Source organism: Aphelocoma coerulescens, chromosome 7 (assembly GCF_041296385.1).
Source record: "Aphelocoma coerulescens isolate FSJ_1873_10779 chromosome 7, UR_Acoe_1.0, whole genome shotgun sequence".
In the NCBI taxonomy this organism is placed as follows: domain Eukaryota; kingdom Metazoa; phylum Chordata; class Aves; order Passeriformes; family Corvidae; genus Aphelocoma; species Aphelocoma coerulescens.
The window spans coordinates 36,473,508-36,495,687 of record NC_091021.1 but is presented as its reverse complement, the minus strand read 5'-3'; the positions used below and the strand labels follow the sequence as shown (position 1 = coordinate 36,495,687).

General features: G+C 38.9%; 1 protein-coding gene across 9 annotated transcripts in view; it reads left to right on the top strand.

Moving 5' to 3' along the window:
* Positions 1 to 22,180, top strand: part of GTDC1 (glycosyltransferase like domain containing 1) — a 198,123-nt gene that overhangs the window by 8,966 nt on the left and 166,977 nt on the right. For 6 of the 9 annotated variants that reach the window (XR_011152049.1, XM_069021295.1, XM_069021297.1 and 3 more), the window contains exons 2-3: positions 687 to 799; positions 14,413 to 14,601. The gene's annotated coding sequence lies outside the window, so the exon portion shown is untranslated. The other 3 variants (XM_069021292.1, XM_069021294.1, XM_069021291.1) reach the window with 3 other exon arrangements.

Here is a 22,180-nt window from a genome sequence, read left to right as displayed (position 1 = left end):
CTCCTCCTTATTAGGCCCACAGGAAACACATCTCCTCTAGTGCAGCCAAATTGGTATCATTGTTAAATACTTCTCCTCGGGCTCTCTGGTGGTAACTCTGCTCTGTGGTGGGGTTATTTGGGATGAAGAGCCTCTCTGGCTGCTCTGTGTATTGACTAGCTGAGTGTATTACTGGCATGTAACTGTGTGTGGTAATTTCTGACTTGGAAGCTGTGATGTGATCCAAAGAACAGTTTATAGAGGGTTTTCCACCTTTTTCCTTAAATTGGACTCTGTAGGCCTAAAATTTGGGACTTCTAACCTGAAATCTTCATTAGAACACAATCTAGCAAATAGGAAGAAAAACCCCAAAGTCTTGGCATCAGACAAATGAAAATTCATTTTCTTTAATGACTCTCCCCTTTGCCAGCTGTGTTCTTGGAAAATGGGTCTTTGCACTTGGTTTGTTTTCAGTGCAGCAACTGTGTTGGTTTCTGGGTGGCATAAAATTGTGCATATTCCTCTCTGGGTTATGAAGGAAGCCCTGCCCTTTCCCTCATCTCTGCACAGCAGTTGTGGGGCTGCTCCTGACCTCGGGACTGTTCTTACATTGGGGCTCCCTCCTCGCTGTGCTTCTCCTCTGCTGTTGTGTCCTGCTCTGAAGGCTGTGCCAGGTGAGATGTGCTTGCTGTTCTTTCCCCTTTCAGGTGAGCTCCTCTGGCCTGATGTGCAGATGGTGGGAAGAGAGAAGCCAGTGGCCTTCCTTTTTTCCACCTGTACCTTTGAAAGGACTTCACTCAGCGCACGGCAGGCGAAGCAGGTATGATCTGTGGGAGTTCAGCAGCAAACACTGCAGAAAAGCAAAGATACACTGCTCTAAGTTCACAAATCTGTCCTGCAGGAGAAACTGTAAGTAAGACATTAAAAAGGTAACTGGATGAAACATTAAGACAATGTCCACATGACCAAAGCAGGTGGTTTGCATAATTTTTCATGCACAGTTTTTATGTTGCTGTCATCATAACAATACAGGACAAATGAATATGCTTTTCTCTGTGATGTTTAAAATTTGATTACCTGAATATTGATGATGTTCAGTGCTTAGAAATATTTGAAGAGTTTTGTTCTTCACTAGATTGTACATAGAGTAATTTTGGAAGTTGAACAGTATATTTCACTGCAGATTATCCTAAAGTAAGTTCTTAATAGTCTGGATGTATTAATATTCATTTTTAGAGTTTACATTGTTAAATGTTAGTTATTAAATTCTGTTCAAGATGGAAACTAATCTGTTTTCTAGCATCAATAATGCAAGTCTGAAATTCTCAGTTTCATTTTAAGGTAGGGCTTTTTATTTGTACGTAGCTGTTGAAATAAATTACCAGTACAAGAAAACATTCTCCTAATAAATGAGGGATGCCTGGAGTTGGCTCTGCTAACTGAGACAATTTAATTCATCCATCATCAGGGATGATGTTTCTTAGCAACACAAAGTATTTTCACCTGGGGCACTTTCACAAACTTTCACATTTTTCTTCAAGTACAGCCTTGGTAGTGTTTTATATGACCTGAAGTTCGTCCATCTGTCCTGAAGCTCCCAATACTTTGCCATTCTCTCCAGTGATCAAATGATCCGATATATGGGGTTTTTTCAGCTTAATAATACAAAAGTTGACTAGAGAATAATTTTGTATGTCAGGTTTTTCCAAAGGGTTCTGGGAAATTGTTGCTCTGTATAGCAAGGCTAAAAGTTATTGAAAATGTGTTACAGTTTCATAATAAAACAGATCAAAAAATTATTGGCTGGAGAGACAACTAAATGCTTTCTGATAGTCATAGCCTCAAGGGGGATACTTGGATCATTTGTAATAAAGGGATATCTTTGATATCTTTTGGTGAATTGACTAGTATTCTGTTTAGATCATTATTTATGAAAAAAACTGGCTTGGTACACAATGTTACATTATCAAATTGTTTGGGTGTAAGAATTGCCTTAATGTATTGCCAGAATTTTCCATGTTTATTCTTTTCATGTGCTGAATGAATTTAGAAGAAGCTGTTGATCCATTAAAACTACCTTTACTTCTTGCTCTCCATTTTTTCAACATGTGTGGGAATGATTTGATCAGTGTAATTACCACCTGGGGAGACTTGGCTTGCTCAAGAAACCCCTTCAGGTATGTAACAGGTGTTATTCAGTATGGAGAGCACACATCTTCCAAGTGCAATGTGTTATTTTGCTTTGAGAAATAATATATCTTGATTTTTTGGTAAACTGCTCAGAGAACTTCTGTTATGTGAAGAAGTGACGAAGCCTTTGCTTCTGTCTTGCTTCGAGAGGAAAGGTTGTAGTGATTCTTCTTTGTGAGCAATGCATAGTGATAAGTGTTTGGAAAATGTTGTGATGAGGTAATTATTACTCAGTTTATTTCACAAAGAAGGTGCACAGAAACCCTTTTAAATCACGAGAAAAGAAATTACAGGAACAGTGGTTTGATTCTTCCTCACAGGTAGAAAAGTGCTGTTGTAGCTCATGTCATCTTAGCTTTAATTTACTGAGTTTTCATGTAAGCACATAAAGTCTTTGTACATGTATGCGAGAAAATTAATGGGACACTTAATTGTATGTCCAAGCTGGGACATCTTGTCTGAGCTGATCTTATTGCAGTGTAGGTGTTCCATGCTTTGGTGTTACTGTCCAGCATCTTGCCAAGATCTCCAGGTGTTCCCTGAAGTCCTTTGAAGAATCACCTAAGTTGGAAGCTTTTTTGTTATCCCACAGAAAACAGTATCTGAAAAAAAGGAGAGAAAATCTTTGGCTAACCAAGCCTTTAAGTCTCAAGTCTTTGAAAACAGCAACAGTCTCTTGTCTCTGATGTGGCCTTACCTGTAAGTTGGAGCTGTGGCACCTTGCAGGAAGGTCAGAGCTCTGCTCCTGCAAGGCTTTGTTGCATGTGGTGACAGACTACCTACATTTCTACCTCTGCTTTAGCATCCTGGGATCATCTGGGAAGCTCCAGAATCAGTTGTGGGCTCTCCTTGCCCTTTCAGGTTCTGTTTAAAGAATTCCTTGTAGTCATGGTGGCTCCTCGAGGCACCTGCACAGTCTCAAGTCAGGGGTGTTTCCTGCAGGTTGGTGTTTGCCCTGCAATAAAATAATGTAGTCATGTTGTAGACCTGTATTTGCATCTTGGTGCAGTCAGTAAAGACTGACATGAAGGCTGGTAATTCATCTTTCAGAAAGTCAGATTTAGAAGATTAAGTATTGAAATTGCTCCATGACTGAGACTGTTTTTCCAATTGTAAACCCGGTGTCTCCGTTTACAAAGTGAACGAAGACTGCCACAGGCAGGTGAGCACAACCTGTTTCACATGAAACCAAGCCTCCCAAATACTCTCCAGAAATGAGTCTAAGAACAGTTTATTTTTGAGGAAAACTCTGCTTGGGGTAGAGAAATAAAGATTTCCATGGGATTCACAAGCAAAATACAGGTCTCTGCTGTGAAGTACTGGAAACAGTGCTGGTGAAGTGTCAGTTTAGGGTAGAGAAGAGGAGAAAGGGCATCCGGTAATTTTAAGTAAATTCCCTTTACTTGGGAAAATTTTTTTATATAGCAGACTGGTTACTGAGGATAGATAAATGGGAACACAGTGTCACTTGAGTGCTGTGCTAAAGGTAAATTAATTACTAAATGTTGCTTTTAAACTGTAGCCTCTCTTGCCTTAGTGAAGCAGCCACTGTGGTTCTTCTCTTATCCATGTTCTTTCTCAACTAGGGTTTTTCCCTGTATTCTATGCAGTTTCCTATGGTTAGCTATAAGGACATGAAGAATTGATAAAAATTGTCTTTTTGGAGGTAGTGAAAGGTCTGGAGTCAGTCTGATAAATAGAGAGGGATAACTTGTAACGAGAAACACACAGTAGTGTCAAAACTGTTGTAAATTTTCTAAAACTACTTTTCATCTTCATCCAACCATGACTCAAATAAAGAACATTCCCTTTATGGCCTGCAGCACAATACAAGTTGTACTTTGCTAGCTTTTGGTTAAAGCAATGAACATATTACTTGAATTTTAGGAAAGAATTTGAAAACCTACTATATTTAGGGTTTAGTCTTGAAGTTATAAGAATAACTAGTGGTTCTTGCTGTTGTATCTTTCAGTTTTTGTGTGCAAAGAATGATGTGATCAGAGTTGTCACTGGGAACATTTAGTTTTTCATGCAAAGTATTTTTGGGCAGCTTTTATTTGGAAGATTATGGGATGGATTAGAAAAGAATGAGCCTAAGAAATTATCATTTATGTTAAAAATATAATTGTTTGGGTGCTGTTTCTGTAGTTAGTCTCTGAAAAAAGGTGAGTGTAGATCAGGTGAGAGCAAATCAGGCTAAAGTACTTCTCAAAGTGGGTGTTTGACTTTGGAATTCTCATCATTTAATGTCGTTTTCTTTTCAGATACTTGGGAATTCCATGATTTTATTCTAATTGAAATGTGGACACACTTAGGAATGAGAAGTCAGTTGTTCCCATAAGTGTGTTTGCATCTAACTCACATAATGTGAGAGTTTGCACAAAAGCAAATGATGTGATTTCATTCAGCCTCTCGTACCCAAAATTGTGTTGTCAATAAAAATCATAATTTCTCTATGTTATTGAGCTTTGTTTCCAGGCAAGGAATAGTACATGGGAATGTTGGGGCAATTTTAGTTGCTATATTTTAAATCTGTTTTGGATGTGCATACGTCCTTGGCCCAGACTTGTTTGAAGATTTAGGGAATAATGCTCTTCCAAGCAGGTCATCCAAGACATGGGTGTGGGAGAGGTTGAACCTCAAATGTTAGTGATGTTATTTTGATATGGTGGTGGGTTTACAAAGGAGGAGGACTTACTTCTGCTGAGGCTCTTCTGTTGTACTCTGGTATGGCATGAAAGCCAGTCTGACATAAGTGTTTTATGGTGTTTCAGCCCTTAAGTAGTTCTTGGCCTCCTGGCTGAAGCTGTATCTCTGTTTTCCAAGCATTAAATCGCATAAAAATTCAGGGGATCAAAATTTTTATATTTTCAGTTTGCTAGGTTTAAGCCTTCAATCCCAACCTCCTTTCCCCCTGTTAACCACTTTTCTACACAGACTTCTATAGGACTTGATCATGTTTTTTCACCATCTCTGCTTTCATCAGGTAACTGTCTCATTACTCTGATACTGGTGTCTTCTAACCCCAAATCTTTTTCCTGAAACTCCTTATATTCTCCATTTTTTTGAGAGTTGGCAGGTATTATGTCCTATTCAAAGAAAGCAATTATATTCTTAAAACAGTCTCAAAATGTAAAAAAGATTGAGCTGTTTTTGAGCCACAAATTTAACTTAAATGGGTTTTGACTCCCCAGATAATGTACTTTTATTTGCCAGTGTTGCTGTTTGTAAAGACTGATACAACATCAGTCCTTTTCTGTATGTAAGGTATGTTTGAAGTAAGGGAAATATAGTAGGCTGTTGCTAGGTCAGACCCCACCCTTGCTTAAACACTGTTTTGCTGCGTAAATTTAGATGATACAATATGAGTTTTGGGTCTAGACTTCATATTCTGGAAGACAGTCAGCCTTGAAGAGATTTTTCTCTCTATGGGACAGAGTAACTGTGGCTTGTGGTGAAACTAAGTACCACTTCCCAGTGAGCCAACTGGCACACTGTGCACCTACTTTTCCCAATCCCTACTGTGTGGTTTAGTGATTTCTGCAGTGAGGGCAAACTACAAGGAAACTTGTTTGATAAATTATAGTTTGTCATCAGGACAGTAGTTTGAGAATAAGAGAAATGACTTAACATTGGATGGGTGCCTTCTGATTCAGTAAGCAGTCTCTCCATTATACATTGGTTTTGAAAACAAGCTAATAGCGTGTGTGCATATGTACACATATATGTATGTTGTAGAATGGTTTGGAAGGGACCTTAAAGATCACAGATATAAAGTACAGAACATCCTGAAATGGATACAACCAAATCCCAGTTATACAGACAAAAAGTGAGCATCAAAATAGTTGTGTATCCAGTGTTAATGATCTGTATTTCATATGAAAGGCTAACCTTTTTGGGACCTTTTCTTCAGAAGTAAAGAACAGGCTGATCTGCTTCTCCCACAGTTGGAAGGGCAGTTGGAAATTTGGTTGATCTTATTTTTTTCAGCATAACTATCACAGGGAATGATAGGGCCAGTTGCTGAGATTGCAGAGGACTGTGCAGCCCCAGGCATCTTCTACTATGTGCGAAGACTGATTCTGGTTAATACAAAAAAAACCAAAATGAAGTGCCTAAGTTCCGACTGAGCACTGATTCAGATCAGGAAAAATATGATCATTCCCAGTGACTTAAAATGGGTGCATGAGGATTATATATGATGGTTCATATAAATCAAGGCAAATGGTCATTCGATTACACACTTATCATTGTGATTATTACTTGAATTGCTTAGCATTGTAACCTGGTAAGCATTGGCCAGTGTTGTATTTAACTGTAAAGAAAGCATTAGAAAATTATAGCCTGAATTTTATTTAATTGAATATGGTGGTCTAAAGCTCTGTAACTTGGAGTTTGAGGCAGAGAGAGAGAAATGATTAAGAGCCTGCACATTCTGCATGGGGCATGTGGGGGTTTTTACATTTGGTGATCTTGTTACTCAGGTATAAAGCAAGTGTTTTACTGCAATAATAATCTATTCAAGATGCTATTTTTAGGCCAATATAAATCTGTTTAAAATAGCCTGTGTTAAATATGTAAATGCTTTCCTGTGGCCAAATGAATTTTGTCCACACAATTGTGTAACTTTAGCTTAAGTCACTTTGCAGCTTCCAGCCTCTTAATTGTTCTTTAATCTATGGAGTACAAAGAAAAATGTGTCCAGTCTTATTAAACTCTTGGTTCATTTCATTATGATCAGGGAGATGATTTACAGTTTGGGTTTTGAGATGTGGACCATTATTATTTTTGTGGGCTGGCTCCCTTCCCCTTGTCTGTTCACTCCTGAGTGGGTGAAAAGGTCCAGGAGTATGTGGAGAAAATGTCTGGACTGTGGTGTGATACAAGTGATCAGTCCTGCATCATTCTGTGTCTGGCTGGACAGTGATTCTGCTTGGAATTATGGCCTTGATGTTATCCCTATTGTGAGAGGAGCTGCAGATGTTTCAGGGTCACAAGTGAAGTTCTGCACCTGTGACTGATGTTGGTATACACAGTTAAATATATCTCATCTCCTTTATGCATAAGTAGATCTAGGTAAGTGTGGAATTAGTGTTTATTTCCTTTTGTGTTAAATTAGACCAGTCACTAGTTTTGTTCCAGGATTCTCATGCATCTTTCACAGCCATTCCTGCTGCTTGTCATCCTCAGCTCTCCCTGTTTTTGCACTAGTGTGGGCTCTGTGGCACTTGATTTAACATCAATAAAAGAAACTCCATCAGACCTTAGTGTTGATGGTCTCTAAACACTTAGAATATTTTTTTTTTTTGCACTTGACTGTGATTTTTGAGGAGGGGAAAATTAATGTATTTTTACTGTTAGTGGAAACTGCAGCTGGGAACCTCAAAGAGGAACACCGAGGGGCATCTTCTCTGGGTTGTCCACAGTGTATTTGGTCAAGAAAAGAAACAGTTTAAGGAATGTGACGTGTGGTTCTTGATGCAGAAAAAAAGCTTCTCTATGCCTAATACATTGGAAAACATTTGTTCAACAGCAAGTCTCCCCTATGCAAAATTTGCTCCTGTAGTATTATTAAGGTCAGTATCCACGTAGGTTCTCATCCATACCCAGTGTGGTGCCTGAGGTCAGCTTTGGCTTGTAAATGCAACTGTAAGGAATGTTTTGTCTGGTCCTGTTAAAAAGCATCTCTGTAAGTTGTTTGTTTAGAAACTTATTTACTCCTACTCTTCCTGGGCTTGTCTTCAGTTCCTGCTTTAAATGAAACGTTGTGTCTTGCTTCACAAGGTTTGTGGAAGTAGTCCTTACTTGTATACATATGCTCATTGACTGCTTTTTGGTATTAATTTGAAGGTGAATGTTTTCAGTTCTGAATGTTTAGTAGACTTTTTTGTGTGAAAAAATGTGTTGTGAGTTTTGTGGGAATAATGACTGTGTTGTAAATTAATGAGTACTAGAGTCTGTGATCCAGAGAGGAATTACCAACATGCTGTTTCATAAAAATCAAATGAACTCTGTGACTGATCAAGTGGGCAAGTTCACATGTCCCTATAGTTCTCTGAACATCCTGGCTTGACTCTAGAAAGGTGTCTGCACTTCATCATGTGTTGGCATGTTCTCAGCATTCCTCCTCTGTATTATTTCTTGATAGTTCTTTCATTAATCCATCAAAAGTGCTGGGCTGCTTAATGGAGTCAGAATAAAAATAATGCATTTTCAGAAAGTCTTCCAGTGTGTTCTGTTTGCTTTCTGCATCTCACTTAAGTGTTAATCAATTAAGTGATTCTGATTCTAGTCACTCTCCAGGTTAGATCTCTTCGATATGGGGAAGGATAAATGTACTCTGTAAATTAGGTGTGAAACGGTTGGGGAAATGCACAAGCTGGTGCTCTGCAGAGCCAAGGCAGGTCTGGCTGGGCTTTATTTTAGCTCATGTGTGGGCAGGCTGGCAAGGCTAGTGCTGAGCTGGAGACAAGTGGATATCCTGGGAAGAAATTACTCCTGTAGGAAAATGCTCAGGTGTTCATTTTTTGCCTGCTTTTTTCTATCTGTTTCTTACTTGAGTTCTGTTACCTGTTCTGTTCTTCTGTTTTTTTTTGGTTTTTTTTTACAATTCTAAAATTCTGAGTCACAGGCCATCAGGTGCCACAGTTTTGATTATAAACAGGACCAGAGTATTGTAACAAAAAATTGTTGCCAATTCTCTTTATGGATTCTGCCTTAAAAGTAAAGCTTAATTTATGATATTACATAGACAGTGAAAATAAAGCTTTGTGTTTCTTAGGTATCATATTATTTCAAAATTAGATTTATTATAGGTATATTATAACAAGTGAAATTGCAGCTCAGAGTGACTCTTCACTGGAAGTGAATGTCTGCTGAAGATGCCCAGAATAATCTGATTGAACTAGCCTGGGTATAATTATTTGATATTGATAGAAATGTTGGTTATTGATAGAAATCTATTTATGTGCTGTGTGAACAATGGAAAAAGATCAGAAGTAAAGGTGCAGCTGCCTCCACTTTCCTGGTAAAGAGTGTTCCAGTCCTGGAAACCCAGCCATGGCAGATGGCAGATACCAAGGATGGAGACCTGGGCCTGCTGTAGTCTCCACTTAAGATCTGTCCCCAAAATTCTTTTGCCCACTCTGAAATAATTTCATTGAATGTGTCTTACTCCTAGCATTCACGTATTCAGCAGCCTGCAAGTTCTGCTCAAGCTGTGAGGTTTAGAGAGTGTTTAATGTTCTGTTTAAAGGTGAGGTTCCTGTTACATTTTTTTCTTTAAATTTTATGAGCATTTTATATAATGATGTTCCTGTCATGCTTTTGGCCATGAATCAGCACAGCATTTCTGTGCAGGCTTTAATTGAAGCGTGGAGTTGTCTTGCTGTGCAAATGTTGAAGTCAGTGAGACTATTAATTAAAATTAAGTATCTGCATAAGTGCTTTTTCTAAAAATAAGTTGCTTCATAACAGCTTTGGGCCATATTTGGGAAGGAGGGGGTTGTTTTTTCAAACTTTGGAAATAGGTATATAATTCTCTCTGAACTGCATGATGGTAAAATGTAGCAGCAATACCAGAGGGCAGAATGTTCATGGGAAGAAGTGTGAGCTTTCTGCCTTGTCAGATGTCACCTAAGCTGCTATTTATTGATTTTAAAACAGGATAAAACTGTTATGGCTCTTGTATTGCACAGAGAGTGGTGGAAAACTTTAGAAGTTACTGCTTAAGCTGCCACTGTAGTGGAAGCACACAAGGGACAGTAATAAATCAGTTCTTCATCTTCCTTACCAAGTGCCTGGTTACAACTCTGTTTTTTTTCTGTTAGTTACTTAGAGTTGGAGCACCTCAGAGTGAGACTCCTTAGCTACTTGTGCTGTGTGTCATTTATTTTCTAGCTGTAGTTGAAGCCATTAAAAACAATACCAGGGAATACTGAGCTATGGTTTTCCCTGTATGTATTAGACAATTTACAATACAAATTTACTGTACAATTTATCTTACAAAATTATCTGATTTATTAATTCCCATGGCACCTTGGCAAAATAGCATCCTTTTATCTCCTCAGTCTGGCTCTTTACCAAACTCACTTTATCATGCCAGCTTGTTACCTTTTTTCTGATTTCTTTCAAAAATAGACTCCTTACAAGCTCTAGCATTCCCCACCTGCAGCAAACCAATAAATTAATAGTGGAGGGAAGAGATCACTGGAAACATGGATAAGAGGAATGTGCACCAAGCTGCCTGTGCTGTCAGGTTTTCTCATTGCACCTGTCTATTCCAACACTGATCTGAAGATCTCTGACCTGCCTTTTTTCAGGTGTATGTGGAGTGTGTAAAGCAGCAGCCTCAGAGTTAAGTAGGACAAAAGATGAGGGACCTTATTTCACTTGAAGCCAGCTGGGATGAAGCCTTGTTTGCCTGAGGTCACGCAGAGATCTGATGCAGGATTGGAGCACAGGTGTTTTCTGACCACAGGATGATTCTTCTGAGGTGCTTCAGCATGATGTGTTGATATCCCCAAGCTGTTGGTTTCTTACTGCTGCAGTTCTATAGTTTATCATTTATTCCATGATTAGTAGCAGAAGCTGAGAATCCCATTTGTATGTGAATACAGTGATTCTTGCTGAACATCATATGGTTGTTTCTTAAAGTGGGACTCTGTAGGTTCCTATTTCAAGTCATTATTATTGTTGATGGGGTTGCATTTGCTTAGTGTCACTGCTAAAAGTTTCTGTAAAGCACTATCACATGGACACAAAGCAAAATTTACATTGTTTGGGGAAAAATACCAATGTTGCCATCTTTGCTATGAGCACATCAGTTGCTCTTTATTGCTTTTTAAATTTGATTTTGTTGTAGTGTGGCGAGCTTTTCAATAAACATAGTGGTTTCATTTATATAACAGTAGAATTATTGTTAATGCCCAGTTTCATACTGCGAATTACGTATGTAATATTGTGTCCAGTGGGATCCTGTATCACAGAATTTGCATAGTTATAGTGCTGGTGACATCGTATCTCATACAAAGAACCCAGGGACCTGATACAATATCAGTAAAACTGTCTCCTAGGTATGATTCAAACAGTTTTATTAGCAACATATGGGGTATGAAGGAGCCACAGAGGGTAGTTTTGAGTGTAAGGGTGCTGGCCTATCTTTTTCAGCCTGTAATTATATCAGTCCTCTTCTGTGGCATTATTTGTTGCTGCTCTGGGATTGCAGAAAAATAACTACTAATATGATGACACAAAGGATCAGAATAAATTATAATTGTTGACTTTACAAGAAAATTCATTGGCAAAAAGGCTTACTGTCCTACGCTTGGATGTCATTTCTGGTGCAGCTTCAGCACTAAGCCACTGCACTAAATAATATGGTTTTGAAAGTGCTAGGGTTTTCTGGCAACCTTATCCTGCTGTATTGGATGCTTCTGTGATCTGACAGATACAAGGAAGAAACTTTTTTGGCTGCATTTTGGTTTTAAATCTTAAACTAAAGGAGTGCGTTTTGTTTAATTGATGGTGGGATATTGAACTCTTGTTCCCCAAATGGAACATATTCTAATTAATCATCTTGAAATAAAGAGTTCATAATTTAAATTATGACATTAAAAACTTGCGAAAATATAATTAGAAAATTATAGTAGTGCTCTGTTTAGTTGTACTTCTTAAAGGCATGAAATATAAAAAAACTTCTACATGTTGTAAAAACGATAAAAGTTTGGGGGTTTAATGTTTCTGCCAATTGGCTGAACTGAAGAGCCACAGTGTGTATGTAGCTATTAAAGAAAAATTCTATTTGACTACTTCCCAGATAACTTTTTAAAACCCATATGTTTTAAAAACACTGGGCTGAGCCACATCTCTGCACAAGAGCCTGTGTAGGGAATTGGGACTGTTACCTGGATTCTACTCAGAGTTACTTCTGAATTTTTTTATTCTTCATTGATGTTCAGCATGGACAAAGCAGTCTGGGACCTCTGTGCTGCTTCACTGATGTGGAAGCATCTTTTCATCCATTTTTTTTCCATTTTGTACTGTGTTGATCTTACTATGGTTCCAATAATAATAAACATAAAAATTTATTTGGAAGAGATCCTTAGAATTGTTCATCCCTTGTTTTCAGGTAGGATGAAACTTTTGAATTTTTCCTGACTTAATTATACATTAAAAAAGATTAGTAAAAAAAAGAAACTAATTTATAACTTAATTGCTAATCTTCTTTCTTGGAGTTCAAGCTCTTTGCTGGCACTTCATTGTTCTATGAGCTTTTCTGAATTCCAGAAACTTTTGAAGATAATTGCAGGTGATTGAGGAGCTATTTTAACTTACTGCCATAGTTTCCAAGAGTAAAAGACCTCAGACTTGGCCAGTTTGTGTTTGTTTTGAAAAATATGTTCTCATCCTATATCTGCTTTATCTCTTTGGAAGCTTGGACTGGAAACTCTCACAGATCTGCTGCTGTTGAGAATCTCAAGTTCTTCTGTGAAAATTGAAGTAAAAGCGTATTAAGCCTTGTAATTTTGAGAAATAAGTAGAAACATGTAGTGGGACTTGTGGTTGAGAAGTGGGCAGATGTCAACTTGTAGGTGCATAAGCATCACAATCTTCTGATCTTTGTGTCTAATGCAGTTGCTCCCCTGGCTCCAACACAACCAGCTACAGGGTGAAATGGTCATTTTCAGTGTGCCTCAAAGTCAGCTTGCTCTTTAGACATCATTAAGCATAAACTTGTACTGCTTTAATGTCATTTTTGTGCCTTTTTAATGTCATTTTGCTTTTTTCATATTGTTTCTCTTTTCCCATATCATTTTTTGTTTGGAGTAGAAAGTTCACACCCACTTTGCTAAAGATGGTAAAGGAGTGATTTCTGAAATTAACTATTAAATAAAAAAAGTTATATAAACATATCTGGACATCACATCATAGGGACTTCAGAGCTGTCTCAGGAGCCTCTAGAGCCACTCATGTTAATTGTTGCATATCTTGTAAATGTGTTTATTTCAAAGTACTGGAAGCCTTCCAAGAAATTTTTGTATTTAAAAGGGCAAAAAGGATGTCACAGTGGATTTAGCCCAGGACAAAATAAAGTAAAGGTTAACTTGGACTTCCATCAGTGAAAGCTTAAAAGCTAAAAAAAAAAAAATAAAATGCTGGTCACTATGGTTTTGTGATAGAAGGATTTGTGAGACAAAGCTGATTTTTTTTTCTTAGTAGGATTGCATGTGTGGCCTTTATTGCTATGTTTAACTAATTTCTTTTGAAGCATTAAGTCTTTGCAATGCACTATTTTGATATAAAAACTTAGGTTATATATAGCTGAGACGGAAAAGATTAAAAATGTCCTGTTTCTTAAAGTAACTTTTAATGAGATGAGAAAGGCCTGCATCTTCTAGTTCTCCAATGTGTTTATGGCCCACTTTATCAGCAATTTCATTAGTGATTTAATTTTTGCTGCTTTATTTTTCAGATGATGCAAAGAATACTGGAGAAATACATCTGCAGTTAGTCATGTAGTTCAGTCATCAAAATACAGTAAAACTGTAGCTGGTACAGAAAACAGGTTGGGAAACCCCACTGTGAGACTGCAGGGGTGACACGAGGAGAGGCAGAGAGAGCTGGGACGGTTCAGCCTTGAGATGAGTGGGCTCAGGGGCACAAACTGAAATAGAGGAAATTCTGGTAAAATGAGAAGTTTTTTGCTGTGAGTGACCAAAGGTGGAACTTCAGTCACTCACAGCAAAGTTGTGCCTCAGAGGCTCCATCTATGGAGATACTCAGAACTGGAGGTGGTCCTGGGGACCCTCCTGTTCTCTGGTTTGAGCAGAGGGTTTGGACTGGTTGTTCTCTGGAGATCCAGAAGGGGGTCACCTGTCTTTTGCCTTTATTTGATCTGTCTTCACAGATATTGTTAGACTACGGAAGGTAGTTGGGATAAATATATGTATGATGTAGCATTGGGCAGTATTTGGATGGAACTTCTTCACAGAATCACTGAATGGTTTGGGTTGGAAGAGACCTTAAAGATCATCCAATTCCAACCCCCTGTCATGGGCAGGGACACCTTTCACTAGACCAGGTTGCTCCAAGCTCCATCCAGGGCTGGCCTTGAGCACTTCCAGGGACTGGGAGACCACAACCTCTCTGGACAATGTTTAGCCTCTCCTAAGCCTAAAATGGTTGGAAAGTTAGACCAGATGAGCTTAAATTATCTTTTCCTTTCTTCCCCCAACTATTTAGATTAAAGAACTCTACTACAATCAGGAAAATTGCACATTGCCATCTGTCCATTGGGCTGGAGCAGATAGGATGGATTGGAAGAGGTACTGCTCACCACTGAGATCCATAGCCAAGATTCCCAAACTGCTTTGGTGAAAACCTCTGAAGCAGCACCGCCTGGTATTTCACTGCTCCCAGTTTTGGATGCAGGTAATAATGCTTCTGATAAATATGATGTGTTTGTTAGATGAAAAGGGGAGAGAGTTCCCTGTTTGAGAGGCTTGATGGGTTTGGAATTCTTGGTGTTAGTAGATGCCTACTAATGATTTTTTACTCTGCTTGCCCTGAAATGATGGCACAGTTCACATGGTGCTTCCAGCGTTTGGTAAGTGTGACAAGGCTGCAGGTTTTGGGAGGCAAAGGAATCTTTCTTTTACGACACAATTAGCAACATGTTTGATTTCTGTTTTTCTCCTTTTTAATCAAAGCCTGGATTTATGTGGTTGCAGCAGAAGTGGGAGATGTTAAGATCATGAATGAAGTATGTCTGTTAACAATTAGGCTGCACCTGTAATTCAAGTAGACTGGCTTCATGTGGCTGTGAAAGAGTGACAGACCTAAATGACAGCTGGGACCTACAGCAGAGTAGGAAGAGATGACCAAAAATATTTGGCCATTCAGATATATATTTATTTAACACCCCACTGCCTCCCCCACAAAAATCAATATATATTCAAACTAATTTTAGTCAGCAGTGAATTGAGATTGTATTTTATACTTTTGGTGTGAAAAATTAGTTTTCCTCACATTGAGAATGAATAAATTTGGTTGTATCTTCAAGTTGAAATGTGCCTCTAAAACCGCTCTAAGTGTGGTCTGTTTAAGGAAACAAGCTGATGTGACATGGGGTGTGTCAGTGCCATTCCTTCTCTCCTCTTTCTTTTCCAGTAACTTCTGAATTCATCAGGCAACCTGTACTGAATTTAACAGAAGAGTAGGTGCTACAGGAAATAACAGACTTTCAGCTACTCACATGAAATCCATGCCAAGGACTCTATATTTTTAAGCTGTGAATTCATTTATGATTAATGTTTTAATTATTTGTTTGTGTCCTAATTTCTGCCATGTTTCAAATTTAATTAAGTTTGAGATACAGGAGTAAGCAACAAAAACTCCAGGCCCTTCCTTCTTTCTTAAATTGCTTACAACCACCACAATGCTTTCTCGATGGGGAATTTTGCCAGAGCTGTGATGCCTCTGACACTGCTTCTTGCACAAAAGTAGCCTCAGGAGTTGGGCAGAGATGACAGTCACAGAACCATAGAGGAGTGTTGTGTTCTGGTGTGTGTCAGGAGGTGGAAGGGGCCATGAAGGACACCCCTGTCCTGAGCTGGGGATAAGCAGCCTCATGTGGGAAGAACAGTATCTCTCTCTCCCTCCCTCCCTCCCTCTCCCAAGTGAGAGAACTTGATGTGATGAGAGAAAAAAAGAAATGTGTTTCACACAAATATTACATATTGTGTAATTTTTTACTACAAACTGTAAAAAATTGTGCATTTTGAATTCCTCCTAATGTCCAGCCATCTGTGATTTGCATTATATAGGATAAGGTTTTCAAAACTTTGAGTCTTTGAACTGCCATTGTCAGAAATCGTTTAAATATTCAGGTGCCCAAGTGTCATTGCAACTCCATGAAACTTTCACCTTCTCCTCTGAAACTGGAGCTCAAAGTTACCTGAGTATTTTTTCTAGAATACTTTAATTATGCACAATTTCCTCTGGTGTGGAGCACAGACACTGAAATACCTTGAGCACACACAAAGCAATCACAAGCCTGAGGGCAAATGGGTCTTCATTGGGGTGAGTGGAGATCAGATGGAGACCACCAGTACTGCCCTTGGAGGTGACCAACTTCCAGTATCTCATTATTCCAGGTATATTCTGGGTAGGTAAACACAACTTGTTCATCTGTGACTTGTTTTATGCTACAGTGTGCAGTTAAGTGGCTCCATAAATGTTACTGATGTCCATGTGTAGGCTTTGGTACCCAAGTGTTACTGTTAAGGGTAAAAAAATAGAGGGTTGGTGTCAGCCTATGTAATTTTTCAAAATTATTGGAGGCTTATAAATGATGAAGCTTAATTTAAACCAGGAAAGGAAGAAATTCTTCCCTGGGAGGGCAGTGAGGCCCTTGCACAGGTTGCCTAGAGAAGCTGTGGCTGCCCCTGGATCCCTGGAAGTGTCCAAGGCCAGGTTGAATGGGGCTTTGGAGCACCCTGGGATAGTGGAAAGATCCCCTGCCTGTGGCGGGGATTTGGAGCAAGATGTTCTTGAAGGTCCCTTCCAATCCAAATTATTCTGATATTCTGAAGTCTTCTATTGCTCTGTAGGTTATTGCTGCTGGAAGCTTTTTTTTCCCCTGAATTATGAGAACACAGCACTTTAAAATCGGAGGTACATGTCTTAGTGCAAAGCACAACAATATCCTGTGTTCAAACAGCAGCAGCCAGGAAGGAGCACAGACACTTGAATCGTGTGGTTGCTTCTGTGAATGTGCTTCAGAGAATATAACGAGAACCCTTTCTCACACTTTCCCCCATGCAGAAGAGGCAAGTGCAGACCTTGAGATGGTGCATGGTTTGTACTCATATCTGTTTATACATAGGCTGGTAGGGTTTTTTTTCTGACAACTTAAATTTGAATATTATCTACTGGAAATTTCACAGGATTCTGGTAAACAGCTAATAATTATTTTTAGGTGATTTCCAGTGTGTAATCTCATTAACTCACTGTTTCAGTGTATTTGGTGACACTGTCTTAATTCTTGTTTTTGTTAATGAGACAATGCAGGGGTAGTTACTCAGATGTTTGCTAGGGAGCAACAGCTGGATGGGTGCTAGCTGGAACCTGCCAGTTCAGCTGGGACAAGGTGCTTGGTAGGACCCTAGTGTAGTCAGAATACCTCTTGCAGAACTAAATCTTAAAATGCCAATTTTCTGTCTTGTATTTTTTATTGTTTGGGGGGGCATTGTTTTTTAATTTTTCATTAATATGTTCATATAGCAGAGCAATTCTAAGCATGTCTTATGGACACACAATTTAAAAATATTGCTTGGGGATGGGTTCAAAGTCTTCAAAATACGTACTTTATATAAAAATGTGTATTTTTATTTATATACACCCCTTCACTTATGGTTATTTAACTTTACTGGCTTAGAGACCCCGTAGCAGAATAGGGGTGTGGATCTGTAGGAAGCAATATTCTCACTGAGTTACAGTCTGTGCAGAACTCTTGATCCTGGCTCACCTGGAGCATCAAAGTTGTGGAACAAACCCTGAATTTTAGAGTGTGATAGTTTTGAAGCACTGAATGAGCTTTCTGGGCCGACTGGTTCATCTCAGGTTAGAATGGAAACTAAAACCCCTCCCTGCATCTAGAGGGGGAAGCCTAAAGAGGAAATAATGACTTAAAATATGCTTTCATCTGCTGTACTGAAAGAAGATAAAGGTGGGTTGGTTTTTTTTTAAACTTTTTATGCAGACAAGCTGTGTTTTGTCATGTAGCTTTTTGGCAATTTATTTACAGTCTTAAAAATGCATAAGTTATTCTATGGTTGTGAAAGCATTTAACAAGACCTAATTGTGTGTTCTATGGTCAGCAAAAACTTACTGGTTGGGGTTGCATGTTTTTAGTCTGTAAGGCTATTGGCAGCTGAAAGAGTTGTGTCTTTCTATATCTTTTGTGAAGCTGTAATGAAAATGAAGTTATCATTGTGAAACTTCCGGGTTTGACAGTGAGAATGACCCTTCGATCTCTGAAGGCTGCTGGATTCTTCCATACAAGTTGAAACCATAAACATTTTATGGCACAAGATGAGTTGCTGGGGCCAAACATAAATTTTAGAAAGAAAAAGAAAAAAAATTGAGTGAATGCCTGCATCCTTGAATGTATTGAATTGCTGCAGTCAAGAACAGCCATATGGTATTTTGGTAACTTCTGTGCATTGGAAAACTATAGATTACAGGTGAATTGGGCCTGCAGATATTCTGTGTGCAGGATCAACTTTATTTTAGTAAAAGAACACTTTTTGTTCAGCTTGCTTTGTCCAGACTGCTGAAGAATTTTGCCTATTATTCTATGTATTAGTCATTAGTGGAGGGAGAATGGACTCCAAGACCACGGGCCAAAACCAGAGTCTGTAACTTTCTTTTTTGTGTAGAAGAGCATGCAGGGAGAAGAACATTTTCCTGTTCCTTCTTTGAAAATGAAAACAAAGGAGATTGACATCCTTTTACTCTTTCAGTCAAGTGTCACTCATCCTGAAGTTGTAATAATCAATTCAGAATGGCTACTTACACTTCTTTACAAAATTGGATGAAAGAGCTTTGCAGATAAGTTAAAGACCACAGGAAAAGAAAAAGCTCATAACTTCATAACTCTAAACTGAATTAGTTGTTTCTTTGAATTGCTTGTTTTTAGTCATGTTGCCATAGGTATCAAAGCAGTGAGCTATTATCATTCCTTTGTAAGGATTGCTGCTGTTTTATATTCACGATCAAAGGATGGGTCTGCAGACACAGAAGGGAAGGTGTGTTGTTTCACAGATATGCAAACACACCTAGAGAGAGTCAGCCCAGGTACTGTGGATGTGCTGGCAGGGATTTGCAGATGGCAGCAGTGTCACTGTGTTTCTGAAAATCTTTATCTTGGTTGCTAAAGCTTTTTTCTGAGTTTTTTTTTAATCTCTGCCAGCTAAAACTCTCTTAGATGCTGTTGCTCCCTACGCTTAGAGCTTTGTCTTGCTGTTTGGAAGGACCTGGTGTGTTACCTGCCACTGAGTATTAGTGATACATCCTGTTCTTACTGACCTGTGTTCAACTCTGCTTTACCCAAAATAATGTCTCCATCTGAAGTGATTTGCAAAAACCTACTGGAACAGGTTGCCCAGAGAAGCTGTGGCTGCCCCATCCCTAGGAGTGTTCAAGGCCAGGTGGGATGGGGCTTTTGGAGCAGCCTGGCATTGTGGAAGGTGTCCCTGCCCATGGCAGGAGATTTGGAACGAGATGATCTTTAAAGTCCATTCCCACCCAAACCATTCTATGATCAAGGAACAAATAGAAAACATTAATTTGGGCATCAAAGATAACAATGTATCAAGTGTTAGTGCAATACATACTAAGAAGTTTTGGCTTAGCCTTGTGCATTACTTTGCCAGTAATTAAAGTGTGGGCCACTCCTCCACCTGATGCTGCTCCTCATCACAAAGAAGTGATTGTTCTATTTATTTTCAATAAGCACATCTAGTCAAGTCATGGAAACACAACCTAAATGAGCAGAGCCCCCAACTCACACTTGCAAGCAGAGCTGTTGGAACCTGTAGAGATTCTTGTACCAAACCCAGGGTATTTGGGGATGATTATTATTGTTTTTACACTTGCTTCTTTTTGTACTGTTTTTATTTAGTGTCATTTCACTAAATAAAGGTTTAGTTTAATCCTAACTTGAAAGACCTGCTTTAAAGCTCCATGCAGGGACTGATTTTCTTTTGAAGACTTGAATCTATTTGCAGAATCTCACTACTGTTTTTAACTAACTTCTTTGCAATGTTTTCTTTCAACTCTGGGAATTCATTAGCTGTAAACCACGTGTAAAATGTCTTTAGTGTTTGAACTGATGTTTTATTTAGAAGCCTGGCATATCTGTGAATCTAAATTAAAAACAAAAAGCCATTTAGTGAGGAAATAGTTAATGAAAAAACATTACAAATAGTATCTGAAGAGGCTGTTAGTTTGCTCAGGAAGTTATCATTTTCTATAATTTGCTGCCTCATTATTTGTAGTAGTGAAACTGCTCCTTACCAATCATACCAATCCCTTACATGAAGAAATGAAAGTGGGGTTTACAGTTCTGAGCAGAAAACACTGAGTTAGTCTTACTTGGGCCATATTCTGCATTGAAGTGAAATGTTAAGAACCCAAAGTATTGCCTGGAGTGATCATTTTCATAGGGTTGCAAACAGGATTCTTTATCTTTTTGGAATGGCTAAGATTCCCCAAAGTTTGAGACTAAGTGCACCTCAAAACTTGATATCAGCTAATCAAAAATTGGAGTGAAATAACCTGGAGGTGAGTATTCAGAGAGCTACACTGGTGGTGCTGGTGGATAGTGTTCTCTCCCCAGTTGTGTTATGGGGCAATTTTTGCTCTGTTATTTCAAGATTAGGATTTTGGTGGTCACTTTACCATGGATAATTGAACTTAAGAATCTTCTGGTTTGAATAATTATGCTTTACCTCCTTTTTCCAGTCCCAAAATACCTGCTTTTTTTAGTGCCATCAATGCATGAACTCATAGTGGATAAATTGTAAGGTGATTTTGTTTTTAATCAGTCATTGAGGTAGATGTTTTAATAATTTTGAAAAGTTAAGCTGCTTACATAAAAAGTTGCTGACTTGCACTTTTTTCTTGTTTTATGAAGCATTGACCTTTTTGTCAAAAAACTGTGTGCTGGCAGGTGAACATGATTAGAGGGATGGAGTGAATCTCCTACAAGGAAAAGCTAAGAGTTGTGATTGTTCAGCCTGGAAAAGAGAAACTTCAGGGTGATATAATTGTGAACCTCCAGTACCTGAAGGGAACCAACAAAATGGAGAGAGACAATTTACATGGGCGTGGAGTGACCAAGGGGGAATGGATTTGCACTGATAGAGGACAGGGTGAGATGGGATATTGGGAAGGAATTCCTCCCTGTGAGAGTAGTGAGGCCCTGGCACAGGGTGCCCAGAGAAGCTGTGGCTGCTCCTGGATCCCTGGAAGTGTCCCAAGCCAGGCTCGATGGGGCTTGGAGCAACCTGGGGTGGTGGAAGGTGTCTCTGCCCGTGGCAGGGGGTGGAATGAGATGAACTTGATGGTCCCTTCCAACCCAAACCATTCCATGATTTTGTCTCTTAGCACACAATATAAAATCACTATTTGTAAGTACATTTTGTAACTGCTGCTTCTTCCTGAGCAACATCTTTCAGAAGGTTCAGTGTGTTCTCTTTGAATATAAAGCAGTTTGGTAACACTGGAAATGCTTTAGAGAACAGCAGCGAGTTCTTATATTGAAAGACTTGAAGAGGCAATACATTAGGCTAAAAGCAGTGGCAGTACCTGCAGAGCTCACTGTACATGCCCTTAAGCAAAAGATAATAATTAGTTGTATTCCCCTGCAAACCTGCCCAAGTGTCGATGTTTATGAATTGCGAAGATCACCAACTCGAGCTCCGAGCTGCCAGAGTTGTTTATGCCCTTTCAATTTTTAATGTAACTATAAGATGTTTTGATGAGGGCATTTAATCCAATGGGATTTGCATACCATGATCATACCTCTGGTGATTCCAGCACAAAAGTGGGGGTAGTTCTTCAAAATACTGTAAGTGCTAACTTCCACTTCAGTATTAATAATGAACATTAAGAACGTCTCTGAAAATCTTCAGATTTTGTTGGCCGAGCAGGGTTTGGTTGCTTGTAGGATGATGGTCATTAAAAGTGGTGAAGTATTGGCTGTTGGGTAGCCTGAGGAGTGAGAAGTTGCTCACAGCTTGGGGATACCTGCTTTGCTAATTAGTTTGTACACATTCAGCTCAGGCGATTTGCACTTCAGTCAAAAGGAAATATTTGACTAGAATTTACTTTCCCTGGCATTCTGGTACAGTGGGTGTTGGTGCTGTGTTCCCTGAAACCACAGGTGTAAGAACTTTGGTTTAAATAAAAATAAAATGTAAATGATAATAGCAGCAGGGTAGGA